Genomic DNA, 16173 nt, shown 5'->3' with positions numbered 1-16173 from the left:
GATCAGAATAGAATAGATTAGAACAGAACAGAATAGAATAGGTTAGAATAGAATAGAATAGAACAGACCAGAATAGAATAAAACAGAATAGAATAGAATAGAACAGAATAGAATAGAACAGAGTAGAATAAAACAGAATAGAATAGAATAAAACAGAATAGAACAGAATAGAATAGAACAGAACAGAATTGAATAGAATAGAATAAAACAGAACAGAATAGAATTGACTAGAATAGAATTGACTAGAAGAATAGAACAGAAGAGAATAGAATAGAATAGAATAGAATAGAATAGAAAAGAACAGAATAGAACAGAATAGAATAGAACAGAATAGAATTAAATAGAATAGAATAAAACAGAACAGAATAGAATTGACTAGAATAGAATAGAACAGAATAGAATAGAATAGAATAGAATAGAATAGAATAGAATAGAATAGAATAGAATGGAATAGAATATAAAAGAACAGAATAGAACAGAATAGAATAACACAGAATACAACAGAATAGAATAGAATGGAACAGAATTGAATATAATAGAATAGAATAGAACAGAACGGAATAGAATAGAATAGAATAGAATAGAATAGAACAGAATAGAATAGAATACAACAGAATAGAACACAACAGAAGAGAATAGAATAGAAAAGAATAGAACAGAATAGAATAGAATAGAACAGAACAGAATAGAATAGAATAGAATAGAACAGAATAGAGCAGAGTAGAATAGAACAGAATAGAATAGAATAGAATAGAATGGAATAGAACAGAACAGAAAAGAACAGAACAGAAGAAAATAAAACAAAAGAATAGAATAGAATAGAATAGAACAGAACAGAAGAGAATAGAATAGAAAAGAATAGAACAGAATAGAATAGAATAGAACAGAACAGAATAGAATAGAATAGAATAGAATAGAATAGAATAGAATAGAATAGAACAGATCAGATAGAATAGAATAGAATAGAATAGAAACGAACAGAGTAGAATAGATTAGAAAAAAATAGAATAGAATATAACTGAATAGAATTGAAAAAATAGAATAGAATAGAACAGAATAGAATAGAATAGGACAGAAAAGAATAGAATAGGATAGAACAGAAAAGAACATAATAGAATAGAATAGAATAGAATACAATAGAATACAACAGAATAGAATAGAACAGAACAGAACAGAGTAGAACAGAGTAGAACAAAATAGAATAGATTAGAACAGAACAGAATAGAATAGGTTAGAATAGAATAGAATAGAACAGACCAGAATAGAATAGAACAGAATAGAAAAGAATAGAACAGAATAGAATAGAACAGAGTAGAACAGAACAGAATGGAATAGAACAGAACAGAATAGAATAGAATAGAATAGAATAGAATATAACGGAATAGAACAGAACAGAATACAATAGAATACAATAGAACAGAATAGAGCAGAGTAGAATAGAACAGAATAGAATAGAATAGAATAGAATGCAATAGAACACAACAGAAAAGAACAGAACAGAAGAACATACAACAAAAGAATAGAATGGAATAGAACAGAACAGAATAGAATAGAATAGAATAGAATAGAATAGAATAGAATAGAATAGAATAGAATAGAATAGAATAGAACAGAATAGAAGAGAATACAATAGAACAGAATAGAATAGAATAGAATAGAGTAGAATAGAAAAGAACAGAATAGAACAGAATAGAATAGAATAGAACAGAACAGAATAGAATAGAATAGAACATAACAGAATAGAATAGAATAGAATAGAATAGAATAGAATAGAATAGAATAGAATAGAAAAGAACAGAATAGAACAGAATAGAATAGAAAAGAATAGAACAGAACAGAACCGAATAGAACAGAGCAAAACAGAACAGAACAGAATAGAATAGAATAGAACAGAATAGAACAGAACAGAATAGAACAGAATAGAATAGAATAGAACAGAATAGAATAGAACAGAAAAGAATAGAATGGACCAGAATAGAATAGAACATAATAGAATAGAATAGAATAGAATAGAACAGAACAGAATAGAGTAGAATAGAACAGAACAGAATAGAATAGAATAGAACAGAACAGAATAGAATAGAATAGAACAGAATAAATCAGAATAGAATAGAATAGAGCAGAATAGAATAGAATAGAACAGAACAGAAAAGAATAGAATAGAATAGAACAGAACAGAATAGAACAGAAGGGAACAGAACAGAATAGAATAGAACAGAATAGAATAGGATAGAACAGAACATAATAGAATAGAATAGAACAGAACAAAATAGAATGGATCAGAATAGAATAGATTAGAACAGAACAGAATAGAATAGGTTAGAATAGAATAGAATAGAACAGACCAGAATAGAATAGAACAGAATAGAATAGAATAGAACAAAATAGAATAGAACAGAGTAGAATAAAACAGAATACAATGGAATAGAACAGAATAGAACAGAATTGAATAGAACAGAATATAATTGAATAGAATAGAATAAAACAGAACAGAATAGAATTGACTAGAATAGAATAGAACAGAAGAGAATAGAATAGAATAGAATAGAATAGAATAGAATAGAATAGAAAAGAACAGAATAGAACAGAATAGAATAACATAGAATACAACAGAATAGAATAGAATGGAACAGAATTGAATATAATAGAATAGAATAGAACAGAACAGAATAGAATAGAATAGAATAGAATAGAACAGAACAGAATAGAATAGAATAGAATAGAATACAACAGAATAGAACACAACAGAAGAGAATAGAATAGAAAAGAATAGAACAGAATAGAATAGAATAGAATAGAATAGAATAGAATAGAATAGAATAGAATAGAACACAACAGAATAGAACAGAAGAGAATAGAATAGAATAGAAACGAACAGAGTAGAATAGATTAGAAAAGAATAGAATAGAATAGAACAGCATAGAATTGAAAGAATAGAATAGAATAGAACAGAATAGAATAGAATAGGACAGAAAAGATTAGAATATGATAGAACAGAAAAGAACATAATAGAATAGAATACAATAGAATACAACAGAATAGAATAGAACAGAACAGAACAGAGTAGAACAGAATAGAAGAGACTAGAATAGAGTAGAATAGAATAGAACAGAATAGAACAGAACAGAATGGAATAGAACAGAACAGAATAGAATAGAATAGAATAGAATAGAATAGAATAGAATAGAATAGAATAGAATAGAACAGAATAGAATAGAACAGAATAGAATAGAATAGAATAGAACAGAATAGAGCAGAGTAGAATAGAACAGAATAGAATAGAATAGAATACAATGGAATAGAACAGAACAGAAGAGAATAGAATAGAAAAGAATAGAACAGAATAGAATAGAATAGAACAGAATAGAATAGAATAGAATAGAATAGAATAGAATAGAATAGAATAGAATAGAATAGAATAGAACAGAACAGATTGAATAGAATAGAATAGAATAGAAACGAACAGAGTAGAATAGATTAGAAAAAAATAGAATAGAATAGAACTGAATAGAATTGAAAGAATAGAATAGAATAGAACAGAATAGAATAGAATAGGACAGAAAAGAATAGAATAGGATAGAACAGAAAAGAACATAATAGAATAGAATAGAATAGAATACAATAGAATACAACAGAATAGAATAGAACAGAACAGAACAGAGTAGAACAGAATAGAAGAGACTAGAATAGAGTAGAATAGAATAGAACAGAATAGAACAGAACAGAATGGAATAGAACAGAACAGAATAGAATAGAATAGATTAGAATAGAATAGAATAGAATAGAATAGAATAGAATAGAACAGAATAGAACAGAACAGAATAGAATAGAATACAATAGAACAGAATAGAGCAGAGTAGAATAGAACAGAATAGAAAAGAATAGAATAGAATGCAATAGAACACAACAGAAAAGAACAGAACAGAAGAAAATACAACAAAAGAATAGAATGGAATAGAACAGAACAGAATAGAATACAATAGAATAGAACAGAATAGAATAGAATAGAATAGAATAGAATAGAATAGAATAGAATAGAACAGAACAGAACAGAATAGAACAGAACAGAACAGAACAGAACAGAACAGAACAGAATAGAATAGTATAGAACAGAATAGAACAGAACAGAATAGAATAGAACAGAATAGAATAAAATGGACTAGAATAGAATAGAACAGAATAGAATAGAATAGAATAGAACAGAACAGAATTGAACAGAATACAATAGAACAGAATAGAATAGAATAGAATAGAGTAGAATAGAAAAGAACAGAATAGAACAGAATTGAATAGAATAGAATAGAATAGAACAGAACAGAACAGAATAGAATAGAATAGAACAGAACAGAACAGAACAGAACAGAATAGAATAGAATAGAATAGAATAGAATAGAATAGAATAGAATAGAATAGAAAAGAACAGAATAGAACAGAATAGAATAGAATAGAATAGAACAGAACAGAACCGAATAGAACAGAACAGAACAGAACAGAACAGAATAGAATAGAATAGAACAGAATAGAACAGAACAGAATAGAACAGAATAGAATAGAATAGAACAGAATAGAATAGAACAGAATAGAATAGAACAGAATAGTATAGAATGGACTAGAATAGAATACAACAGAATAGAATAGAATAGAATAGAACAGAACAAAATAGAATATAATAGAACAGAATAGAATAGAATAGAACAGAACAGAATAGAATAGAATAGAATAGAACAGAACAGAATAGAATAGAATAGAATAGAAAAGAACAGAATAGAACAGAATAGAATAGAATAGAATAGAACAGAACAGAACCGAATAGAACAGAACAGAACAGAACAGAACAGAATAGAATAGAATAGAACAGAATAGAACAGAACAGAATAGAACAGAATAGAATAGAATAGAACAGAATAGAATAGAACAGAATAGAATAGAACAGAATAGAATAGAATGGACTAGAATAGAATAGAACAGAATAGAATAGAATAGAATAGAATAGAATAGAATAGAATAGAACAGAACAGAATAGAATATAATAGAACAGAATAGAATAGAATAAAACAGAACAGAATAGAATAGAATAGAACAGAATAGAACCGAATAGAATAGAACAGAATAGAATTGAATAGAATAAAATAAAACAGAACAGAATAGAATTGACTAGAAAAGAATAAAACAGAATAGAATAGAATAGAATAGAATAGAATAGAATAGAATAGAATAGAATAGAATAGAATAGAATAGAATAGAATAGAATAGAATAGAATGGAATAGAATGGAATAGAATAGAATAGAATAGAAAAGAATAGAACAGAATAGAATAGAATAGAATAGAATAGAATAGAATAGAATAGAATAGAATAGAATAGAATAGAATAGATTAGAACTCCAAACGTGCTCTCCTTCAGGGAGAAGGCGGATGGGGTCTGAAAAGGCCTTGTGTGCACTGGCCACAGCACCCCACACTCCGCCTGCTAGGGAGGGACCCACCTAGGGCCCATCTCAGAAAGGGCACAAAACGAGCTTCTGGGAGCTGCCTTCTCGAAAGGGAAACTCTCCTCGGGAAAGCAAGCTCAGCCCCAGTGCGTGTGTGCTCAGCAAAGCAGCGCTTGCCGGTTTCGCCCCTAGGCCTGTGCTCGCCCTATGGCCAAGGAGGTTCTGGGCTGCCTCCCGCTCCCTGTGCACCGGTGCTTGGCCGAGGGTCACCGGAGCTGGCAACCACCTCCAAACGTGCTCTCCTTCAGGGAGAAGGCGGATGGGGTCTGAAAAGGCCTTGTGTGCACTGGCCCCAGCTCCCCACCCTTCGCCTGCTAGGGAGGGACCCACCTAGGGCCCATCTCAGAAAGGGCACAAAACGAGCTTCTGGGAGCTGCCTTCTCGAAAGGGAAACTCTCCTCTGGAAAGCAAGCTCAGCCCCAGTGCGTGTGTGCTCAGCAAAGCAGCGCTTGCTGGTTTCGCCCCTAGGCCTGTGCTTGCCCTTCGGCCTAGGAGGGTCTGGGCTGCCTCCCGCTCCCTGTGCACCGCTGCTTGGCCGAGGGTCACCGGAGCTGGAAACCACCTCCAAACCTGCTCTCCTTCAGGGAGAAGGCGGATGGGGTCTGAAAAGGCCTTGTGTGCTCTGGCCCCAGCACCCCACCCTTCGCCTGCTCGGGAGGGACCCACCTAGGGCCCCTCTCAGAAAGGGCACAAAACTAGCTTCTGGGAGCTGCCTTCTCGAAAGGGAAACTCTCCTCGGGAAAGCAAGCTCAGCCCCAGTGCGTGTTTGCTCAGCAAAGCAGCGCTTGCCGGTTTCGCCCCTAGGCCTGTGCTCGCCCGTCGGCCGAGGAGGGTCTGGGCTGCCTCCCGCTCCCTGTGCGCCGGTGCTTGGCCGAGGGTCACCGGAGCTGGAAACCACCTCCAAACGTGCTCTCCTTCAGGGAGAAGGCGGATGGGGTCTGAAAAGACCTTGTGTGCACTGGCCCCAGCACCCCACCCTTCGCCTGCTAGGGAGGGACCCACCTAGGGCCCATCTCAGAAAGGGCACAAAACGAGCTTCTGGGAGCTGCCTTCTCGAAAGGGAAACTCTCCTCGGGAAAGCAAGCTCAGCCCCAGTGCGTGTGTGCTCAGCAAAGCAGCGCTTGCCGGTTTCGCCCCAGGCCTGTGCTCGCCCTTCGGCCTAGGAAGGTCTGGGCTGCCTCCCGCTCCCTGGGCACCGGTTCTTGGCCGAGTGTCACCGGAGCTGGAAACCACCTCCAAACGTGCTCTCCTTCAGGGAGAAGGCGGATGGGGTCTGAAAAGGCCTTGTGTGCACTGGCCCCAGCACCCCACCCTTCGCCTGCTAGGGAGGGACCCACCTAGGGCCCATCTCAGAAAGGGCACAAAACGAGCTTCTGGGAGCTGCCTTCTCAAAAGGGAAACTCTCCTCGGGAAAGCAAGCTCAGCCCCAGTGCGTGTTTGCTCAGCAAAGCAGCGCTTGCCGGTTTCGCCCCTAGGCCTGTGCTCGCCCTTCGGCCTAGGACGGTCTGGGCTGCCTCCCGCTCCCTGTGCGCCGGTGCTTGGCCGAGGGTCACCGGAGCTGGAAACCACCTCCAATCGTGCTCTCCTTCAGGGAGAAGGCGGATGGGGTCTGAAAAGGCCTTGTGTGCACTGGCCCCAGCACCCCACCCTCCGCCTGCAAGGGAGGGACCCACCTAGGGCCCATCTCAGAAAGGGCACAAAACGAGCTTCTGGGAGCTGCCTTCTCGAAAGGGAAACTCTCCTCGGGAAAGCAAGCTCAGCCCCAGTGCATGTTTGCTCAGCAAAGCAGCGCTTGCCGGTTTCCCCCCTAGGCCTGTGCTCGCCCTTCGGCTTAGGAGGGTCTGGGCTGCCTCCCGCTCCCTGTGCGCCAGTGCTTGGCCGAGGGTCACCCGAGCTGGAAACCACCTCCAAACGTGCTCTCCTTCAGGGAGAAGGCGGATGGGGTTTGAAAAGGCCTTGTGTGCACTGGCCCCAGCAACCCACCCTTCGCCTGCTGTGGAGGGAACCACCCAGGGCCCATCTCAGAAAGGGCACAAAACGAGCTTCTGGGAGCTGCCTTCTCGAAAGGGAAACTCTCCTCGGGAAAGCAAGCTCAGCCCCAGTGCGTGTGTGCTCAGCAAAGCAGCGCTTGCTGGTTTCGCCCCTAGGCCTGTGCTCGCCCTTCGGCCTAGGAGGGTCTGGGCTGCCTCCCGCTCCCTGTGCACCGGTGCTTGGCCGAGGGTCACCGGAGCTGGAAACCACCTCCAAACGTGCTCTCCTTCAGGGAGAAGGCGGATGGGGTCTGAAAAGGCCTTGTGTGCACTGGCCGCAGCACCCCACCCTCCGCGTGCTAGGGAGGGACCCACCTAGGGCCCATCTCAGAAAGGGCACAAAACGAGCTTCTGGTAGCTGCCTTCTCGAAAGGGAAACTCTCCTCGGGAAAGCAAGCTCAGCCCCAGTGCGTGTGAGCTCAGCAAAGCAGCGCTTGCCGGTTTCGCCCCTAGGCCTGTGCTCGCCCTTCGGCCTAGGAGGGTCTGGGCTGCCTCCCGCTCCCTGGGCACCGATTCTTGGCCGAGGGTCACCGGAGCTGGAAACCACCTCCAAACGTGCTCTCCTTCAGGGAGAAGGCGGATGGGGTCTGAAAAGGCCTTGTGTGCACTGGCCCCAGCACCCCACCCTTCGCCTGCTAGGGAGGGACCCACCTAGGGCCCATCTCAGAAAGGGCACAAAACGAGCTTCTGGGAGCTGCCTTCTCGAAAGGGAAACTCTCCTCGGGAAAGCAAGCTCAGCCCCAGTGCGTGTTTGCTCAGCAAAGCAGCGCTTACCGGTTTCGCCCCTAGGACTGTGCTCGCCTTTCGGCCGAGGAGGGTCTGGGCTGCCTCCCACTCCCTGTGCACCGGTGCTTGGCCGAGGGTCACCGGAGCTGGAAACCACCTCCAAACGTGCTCTCCTTCAGGGAGAAGGCGGATGGGGTCTGAAAAGGCCTTGTGTGCACTGGCCCCAGCACCCCACCCTCCGCCTACTAGGGAGGGACCCACCTAGGGCCCATCTCAGAAAGGGCACAAAACGAGCTTCTGGGAGCTGCCTTCTCGAAAGGGAAACTCTCCTCGAGAAAGCAAGCTCAGCCCCAGTGCGTGTGTGCTCAGCAAAGCAGTGCTTGCTGGTTTCGCCCCTAGGCCTGTGCTCGCCCTTCGGCCGAGGAGTGTCTGGGCTGCCTCCCGCTCCCTGTGCGCCGGTGCTTGGCCGAGGGTCACCGGAGCTGGAAACCACCTCCAAATGTGCTCTCCTTCAGGGAGAAGGCGGATGGGGTCTGAAAAGGCCTTGTGTGCACTGGCCCCAGCACCCTACCCTCGGCCTGCTAGGGAGGGACCCACCTAGGGCCCATCTCAGAAAGGGCACAAAACGAGCTTCTGGGAGCTGCCTTCTCGAAAGGGAAACTCTCCTCGGGAAAGCAAGCTCAGCCCCAGTGCGTGTGTGCTCAGCAAAGCAGCGCTTGCCGGTTTCGCCCCTAGGCCTGTGCTCGCCCTTCGGCCGAGGAGGGTCTGGGCTGCCTCCCGCTACCTGTGTGCCGGTGCTTGGCCGAAGGTCACCGGAGCTGGAAACCACCTCCAAACGTGCTCTCCTTCAGGGAGAAGGCGGATGGGGTCTGAAAAGGCCTTGTGTGCACTGGCCCCAGCACCCCACCCTTCGCCTGCTCGGGAGGGACCCACCTAGGCCCCATCTCAGAAAGGGCACAAAACGAGCTTCTGGGAGCTGCCTTCTCCAAAGGGAAACTCTCCTCGGGAAAGCAAGCTCAGCCCCAGTGCGTGTTTGCTCAGCAAAGCAGCACTTCCCGGTTTCGCCCCTAGGCCTGTGCTCGCCCTTCGGCCTAGGAGGGTCTGGGCTGCCTCCCGCTCCCTGTCCACCGGTGCTTGGCCGAGGGTCACCGGAGCTGGAAACCACCTCCAAACGTGCTCTCCTTCAGGGAGAAGGCGGATGGGGTCTGCAAAGGCCTTGTGTGCACTAGCCGCAGCACCCCAACCTCCGCGTGCTACGGAGGGACCCACCTAGGGCCCATCTCTGAAAGGGCACAAAACGAGCTTCTGGGAGCTGCCTTCTCGAAAGGGAAACTCTCCTCGGGAAAGCAAGCTCAGCCCCAGTGCGTGTTTGCTCAGCAAAGCAGTGCTTGCTGATTTCGCCCCTAGGCCTGTGCTCGCCCTTCGGCCGAGGAGGGTCTGGGCTGCCTCTCGTTCCCTGTGCACCGGTGCTTGGCCGAGGGTCACCGGAGCTGGAAACCACCTCCAAACGTGCTCTCCTTCAGGGAGAAGGCGGATGGGGTCTGAAAAGGCCTTGTGTGCACTGGCCCCAGCACCCTACCCTCGGCCTGCTAGGGAGGGACCCACCTAGGGCCCATCTCAGAAAGGGCACAAAACGAGCTTCTGGGAGCTGCCTTCTCGAAAGGGAAACTCTCCTCGGGAAAGCAAGCTCAGCCCCAGTGCGTGTGTGCTCAGCAAATCAGCGCTTGCCGGTTTCGCCCCTAGGCCTGTGCTCGCCCTTCGGCCTAGGAGGGTCTGGGCTGCCTCCCGCTCCCTGTGCACCGGTGCTTGGCCGAGTGTCACCGGAGCTGGAAACCACCTCCAAACGTGCTCTCCTTCAGGGAGAAGGCGGATGGGGTCTGAAAAGGCCTTGTGTGCACTGGCCGCAGCACCCCACCCTCCGCGTGCTAGGGAGGGACCCACCTAGGGCCCATCTCAGAAAGGGCACAAAACGAGCTTCTGGTAGCTGCCTTCTCGAAAGGGAAACTCTCCTCGGGAAAGCAAGCTCAGCCCCAGTGCGTGTGAGCTCAGCAAAGCAGCGCTTGCCGGTTTCGCCCCTAGGCCTGTGCTCGCCCTTCGGCCTAGGAGGGTCTGGGCTGCCTCCCGCTCCCTGGGCACCGGTTCTTGGCCGAGGGTCACCGGAGCTGGAAACCACCTCCAAACGTGCTCTCCTTCAGGGAGAAGGCCGATGGGGTCTGAAAAGGCCTTGTGTGCCCTGGCCCCAGCACCCCACCCTTCGCCTGCTAGGGAGGGACCCACCTAGGGCCCATCTCAGAAAGGGCACAAAACGAGCTTCTGGGAGCTGCCTTCTCGAAAGGGAAACTCTCCTCGGGAAAGCAAGCTCAGCCCCAGTGCGTGTTTGCTCAGCAAAGCAGCGCTTACCGGTTTCGCCCCTAGGACTGTGCTCGCCCTTCGGCCGAGGAGGGTCTGGGCTGCCTCCCACTCCCTGGGCACCGGTGCTTGGCCGAGGGTCACCGGAGCTGGAAACCACCTCCAAACGTGCTCTCCTTCAGGGAGAAGGCGGATGGGGTCTGAAAAGGCCTTGTGTGCACTGGCCCCAGCACCCCACCCTCCGCCTACTAGGGAGGGACCCACCTAGGGCCCATCTCAGAAAGGGCACAAAACGAGCTTCTGGGAGCTGCCTTCTCGAAAGGGAAACTCTCCTCGAGAAAGCAAGCTCAGCCCCAGTGCGTGTGTGCTCAGCAAAGCAGTGCTTGCTGGTTTCGCCCCTAGGCCTGTGCTCGCCCTTCGGCCGAGGAGGGTCTGGGCTGCCTCCCGCTCCCTGTGCGCCGGTGCTTGGCCGAGGGTCACCGGAGCTGGAAACCACCTCCAAATGTGCTCTCCTTCAGGGAGAAGGCGTATGGGGTCTGAAAAGGCCTTGTGTGCACTGGCCCCAGCACCCTACCCTCGGCCTGCTAGGGAGGGACCCACCTAGGGCCCATCTCAGAAAGGGCACAAAACGAGCTTCTGGGAGCTGCCTTCTCGAAAGGGAAACTCTCCTCGGGAAAGCAAGCTCAGCCCCAGTGCGTGTGTGCTCAGCAAAGCAGCGCTTGCCGGTTTCGCCCCTAGGCCTGTGCTCGCCCTTCGGCCGAGGAGGGTCTGGGCTGCCTCCCGCTACCTGTGTGCCGGTGCTTGGCCGAGGGTCACCGGAGCTGGAAACCACCTCCAAACGTGCTCTCCTTCAGGGAGAAGGCGGATGGGGTCTGAAAAGGCCTTGTGTGCACTGGCCCCAGCACCCCACCCTTCGCCTGCTCGGGAGGGACCCACCTAGGCCCCATCTCAGAAAGGGCACAAAACGAGCTTCTGGGAGCTGCCTTCTCGAAAGGGAAACTCTCCTCGGGAAAGCAAGCTCAGCCCCAGTGCGTGTGTGCTCAGCAAAGCAGTGCTTGCTGGTTTCGCCCCTAGGCCTGTGCTCGCCCTTCGGCCGAGGAGGGTCTGGGCTGCCTCCCGCTCCCTGTGCGCCGGTGCTTGGCCGAGGGTCACCGGAGCTGGAAACCACCTCCAAATGTGCTCTCCTTCAGGGAGAAGGCGTATGGGGTCTGAAAAGGCCTTGTGTGCACTGGCCCCAGCACCCTACCCTCGGCCTGCTAGGGAGGGACCCACCTAGGGCCCATCTCAGAAAGGGCACAAAACGAGCTTCTGGGAGCTGCCTTCTCGAAAGGGAAACTCTCCTCGGGAAAGCAAGCTCAGCCCCAGTGCGTGTGTGCTCAGCAAAGCAGCGCTTGCCGGTTTCGCCCCTAGGCCTGTGCTCGCCCTTCGGCCGAGGAGGGTCTGGGCTGCCTCCCGCTACCTGTGTGCCGGTGCTTGGCCGAGGGTCACCGGAGCTGGAAACCACCTCCAAACGTGCTCTCCTTCAGGGAGAAGGCGGATGGGGTCTGAAAAGGCCTTGTGTGCACTGGCCCCAGCACCCCACCCTTCGCCTGCTCGGGAGGGACCCACCTAGGCCCCATCTCAGAAAGGGCACAAAACGAGCTTCTGGGAGCTGCCTTCTCGAAAGGGAAACTCTCCTCGGGAAAGCAAGCTCAGCCCCAGTGCGTGTTTGCTCAGCAAAGCAGCGCTTGCCGGTTTCGCCCCTAGGCCTGTGCTCGCCCTTCGGCCTAGGAGGGTCTGGGCTGCCTCCGGCTCCCTGTGCGCCGCTGCTTGGCCGAGGGTCACCGGAGCTGGAAACCACCTCCAAACGTGCTCTCCTTCAGGGAGAAGGCGGATGGGGTCTGCAAAGGCCTTGTGTGCACTGGCCGCAGCACCCCACCCTCCGCGTGCTAGGGAGGGACCCACCTAGGGCCCATCTCAGAAAGGGCACAAAACGAGCTTCTGGGAGCTGCCTTCTCGAAAGGGAAACTCTCCTCGGGAAAGCAAGCTCAGCCCCAGTGCGTGTGTGCTCAGCAAAGCAGTGCTTGCTGATTTCGCCCCTAGGCCTGTGCTCGCCCTTCGGCCGAGGAGGGTCTGGGCTGCCTCCCGCTCCCTGGGCACCGGTTCTTTGCCTAGGGTCACTGGAGCTGGAAACCACCTCCAAACGTGCTCTCCTTCAGGGAGAAGGCGGATGGGGTCTGAAAAGGCCTTGTGTGCACTGGCCCCAGCACCCCACCCTTCGCCTGCTAGGGAGGGACCCACCTAGGGCCCATCTCAGAAAGGGCACAAAACGAGCTTCTGGGAGCTGCCTTCTCGAAAGGGAAACTCTCCTCGGGAAAGCAAGCTCAGCCCCAGTGCGTGTTTGCTCAGCAAAGCAGCGCTTACCGGTTTCGCCCCTAGGCCTGTGCTCGCCCTTCGGCCGAGGAGGGTCTGGGCTGCCTCCCACTCCCTGGGCACCGGTGCTTGGCCGAGGGTCACCGGAGCTGGAAACCACTTCCAAACGTGCTCTCCTTCAGGGAGAAGGCGGATGGGGTCTGAAAAGGCCTTGTGTGCACTGGCCCCAGCACCCCACCCTCCGCCTACTAGGGAGGGACCCACCTAGGGCCCATCTCAGAAAGGGCACAAAACGAGCTTCTGGGAGCTGCCTTCTCGAAAGGGAAACTCTCCTCGAGAAAGCAAGCTCAGCCCCAGTGCGTGTGTGCTCAGCAAAGCAGTGCTTGCTGGTTTCGCCCCTAGGCCTGTGCTCGCCCTTCGACCGAGGAGGGTCTGGGCTGCCTCCCGCTCCCTGTGCGCCGGTGCTTGGCCGAGGGTCACCGGAGCTGGAAACCACCTCCAAATGTGCTCTCCTTCAGGGAGAAGGCGGATGGGGTCTGAAAAGGCCTTGTGTGCACTGGCCCCAGCACCCTACCCTCGGCCTGCTAGGGAGGGACCCACCTAGGGCCCATCTCAGAAAGGGCACAAAACGAGCTTCTGGGAGCTGCCTTCTCGAAAGGGAAACTCTCCTCGGGAAAGCAAGCTCAGCCCCAGTGCGTGTGTGCTCAGCAAAGCAGCGCTTGCCGGTTTCGCCCCTAGGCCTGTGCTCGCCCTTCGGCCGAGGAGGGTCTGGGCTGCCTCCCGCTACCTGTGTGCCGGTGCTTGGCCGAGGGTCACCGGAGCTGGAAACCACCTCCAAACGTGCTCTCCTTCAGGGAGAAGGCGGATGGGGTCTGCAAAGGCCTTGTGTGCACTGGCCGCAGCACCCCACCCTCCGCGTGCTAGGGAGGGACCCACCTAGGGCCCATCTCAGAAAGGGCACAAAACGAGCTTCTGGGAGCTGCCTTCTCGAAAGGGAAACTCTCCTCGGGAAAGCAAGCTCAGCCCCAGTGCGTGTTTGCTCTGCAAAGCAGTGCTTGCTGATTTCGCCCCTAGGCCTGTGCTCGCCCTTCGGCCGAGGAGGGTCTGGGCTGCCTCCCGCTCCCTGTGCACCGGTGCTTGGCCGAGGGTCACCGGAGCTGGAAACCACCTCCAAACGTGCTCTCCTTCAGGGAGAAGGCGGATGGGGTCTGAAAAGGCCTTGTGTGCACTGGCCCCAGCACCCTACCCTCGGCGTGCTAGGGAGGGACCCACCTAGGGCCCATCTCAGAAAGGGCACAAAACGAGCTTCTGGGAGCTGCCTTCTCGAAAGGGAAACTCTCCTCGGGAAAGCAAGCTCAGCCCCAGTGCGTGTGAGCTCAGCAAATCAGCGCTTGCCGGTTTCGCCCCTAGGCCTGTGCTCGCCCTTAGGCCTAGGAGGGTCTGGGCTGCCTCCCGCTCCCTCAGCACCGGTTCTTGGCCGAGGGTCACCGGAGCTGGAAACCACCTCCAAACGTGCTCTCCTTCAGGGAGAAGGCAAATGGGGTCTGAAAAGGCCTTGTGTGCTCTGGCCCCATCACCCCACCCTTCGCCTTCTAGGGAGGGACCCACTTAGGGCCCATCTCAGAAAGGGCACAAAACGAGCTTCTGGGAGCTGCCTTCTCGAAAGGGAAACTCTCCTCGGGAAAGCAAGCTCAGCCCCAGTGCGTGTTTGCTCAGCAAAGCAGCGCTTGCCGGTTTCGCCCCTAGGCCTGTGCTCTCCCTTCGGCCGAGGAGGGTCTGGGCTGCCTCTTGTTCCCTGTGCGCCGCTGCTTGGCTGAGGGTCACCGGAGCTGGAAACCACCTCCAAACGTGCTCTCCTTCAGGGAGAAGGCGGATGGGGTCTGCAAAGGCCTTGTGTGCACTGGCCCCAGCACCCCACCCTCCGCCTGCGAGGGAGGGACCCACCTAGGGCCCATCTCAGAGTGGGCACAAAACGAGCTTCTGGGAGCTGCCTTCTCGAAAGGGAAACTCTCCTCGGGAAAGCAAGCTCAGCCCCAGTGCGTGTGTGCTCAGCAAAGCAGCGCTTGCCGGTTTCGCCCCTAGGCCTGTGCTCGCCCTTCGGCCTAGGAGGGTCTGGGCTGCCTCCCGCTCCCTGTGCGCCGGTGCTTGGCCGAGGGTCACCGGAGCTGGAAACCACCTCCAAACGTGCTCTCCTTCAGGGAGAAGGCGGATGGGGTCTGAAAAGGCCTTGTGTGCACTGGCCCCAGCACCCCACCCTCCGCCTGCGAGGGAGGGACCCACCTAGGGCCCATCTCAGAGTGGGCACAAAACGAGCTTCTGGGAGCTGCCTTCTCGAAAGGGAAACTCTCCTCGGGAAAGCAAGCTCAGCCCCAGTGCGTGTGTGCTCAGCAAAGCAGCGCTTGCCGGTTTCGCCCCTAGGTCTGTGCTCGCCCTTTGGCCTAGGAGGGTCTAGGCTGCCTCACGCTCCCTGTGCACCGGTGCTTGGCCGAGGGTCACCGGAGCTGGAAACCACCTCCAAACGTGCTCTCCTTCAGGGAGAAGGCGGATGGGGTCTGCAAAGGCCTTGTGTGCACTGGCCCCAGCACCCCACCCTCCGCCTGCGAGGGAGGGACCCACCTAGGGCCCATCTCAGAGTGGGCACAAAACGAGCTTCTGGGAGCTGCCTTCTCGAAAGGGAAACTCTCCTCGGGAAAGCAAGCTCAGCCCCAGTGCGTGTGTGCTCAGCAAAGCAGCGCTTGCCGGTTTCACCCCTAGGCCTGTGCTCGCCTTTCGGCCTAGGAGGGTCTCGGCTGCCTCACGCTCCCTGTGCACCGTTGCTTGGCCGAGGGTCACCGGAGCTGGAAACCACCTCCAAACGTGCTCTCCTTCAGGGAGAAGGCGGATGGGGTCTGAAAAGGCCTTGTGTGCACTGGCCCCAGCACCCCACCCTCCGCCTGCTCGGGAGGGACCCACCTAGGGCCCATCTCAGAAAGGGCACAAAACGAGCTTCTGGGAGCTGCCTTCTCGAAAGGGAAACTCTCCTCGGGAAAGCAAGCTCAGCCCCAGTGCGTGTTTGCTCAGCAAAGCAGCGCTTGCCGGTTTCACCCCTAGGCCTGTGCTCGCCCTTAGGCCTAGGAGGGTCTGTGCTGCCTCTCGTTCCCTGTGCGCCGCTGCATGGCCGAGGGTCACCGGAGCTGGAAACCACCTCCAAACGTGCTCTCCTTCAGGGAGAAGGCGGATGGGGTCT

The sequence above is a fragment of the Sus scrofa genome, chromosome 13 (genome assembly GCF_054392235.1).
Source record: "Sus scrofa isolate SSC_HxYL_T2T_F1_AM1 chromosome 13, Sscrofa_HxYL_maternal_Yorkshire_Landrace_v2.0, whole genome shotgun sequence".
NCBI classification, from domain to species: Eukaryota; Metazoa; Chordata; class Mammalia; order Artiodactyla; family Suidae; genus Sus; species Sus scrofa.
Note: the sequence above shows the minus strand (reverse complement) of the source record.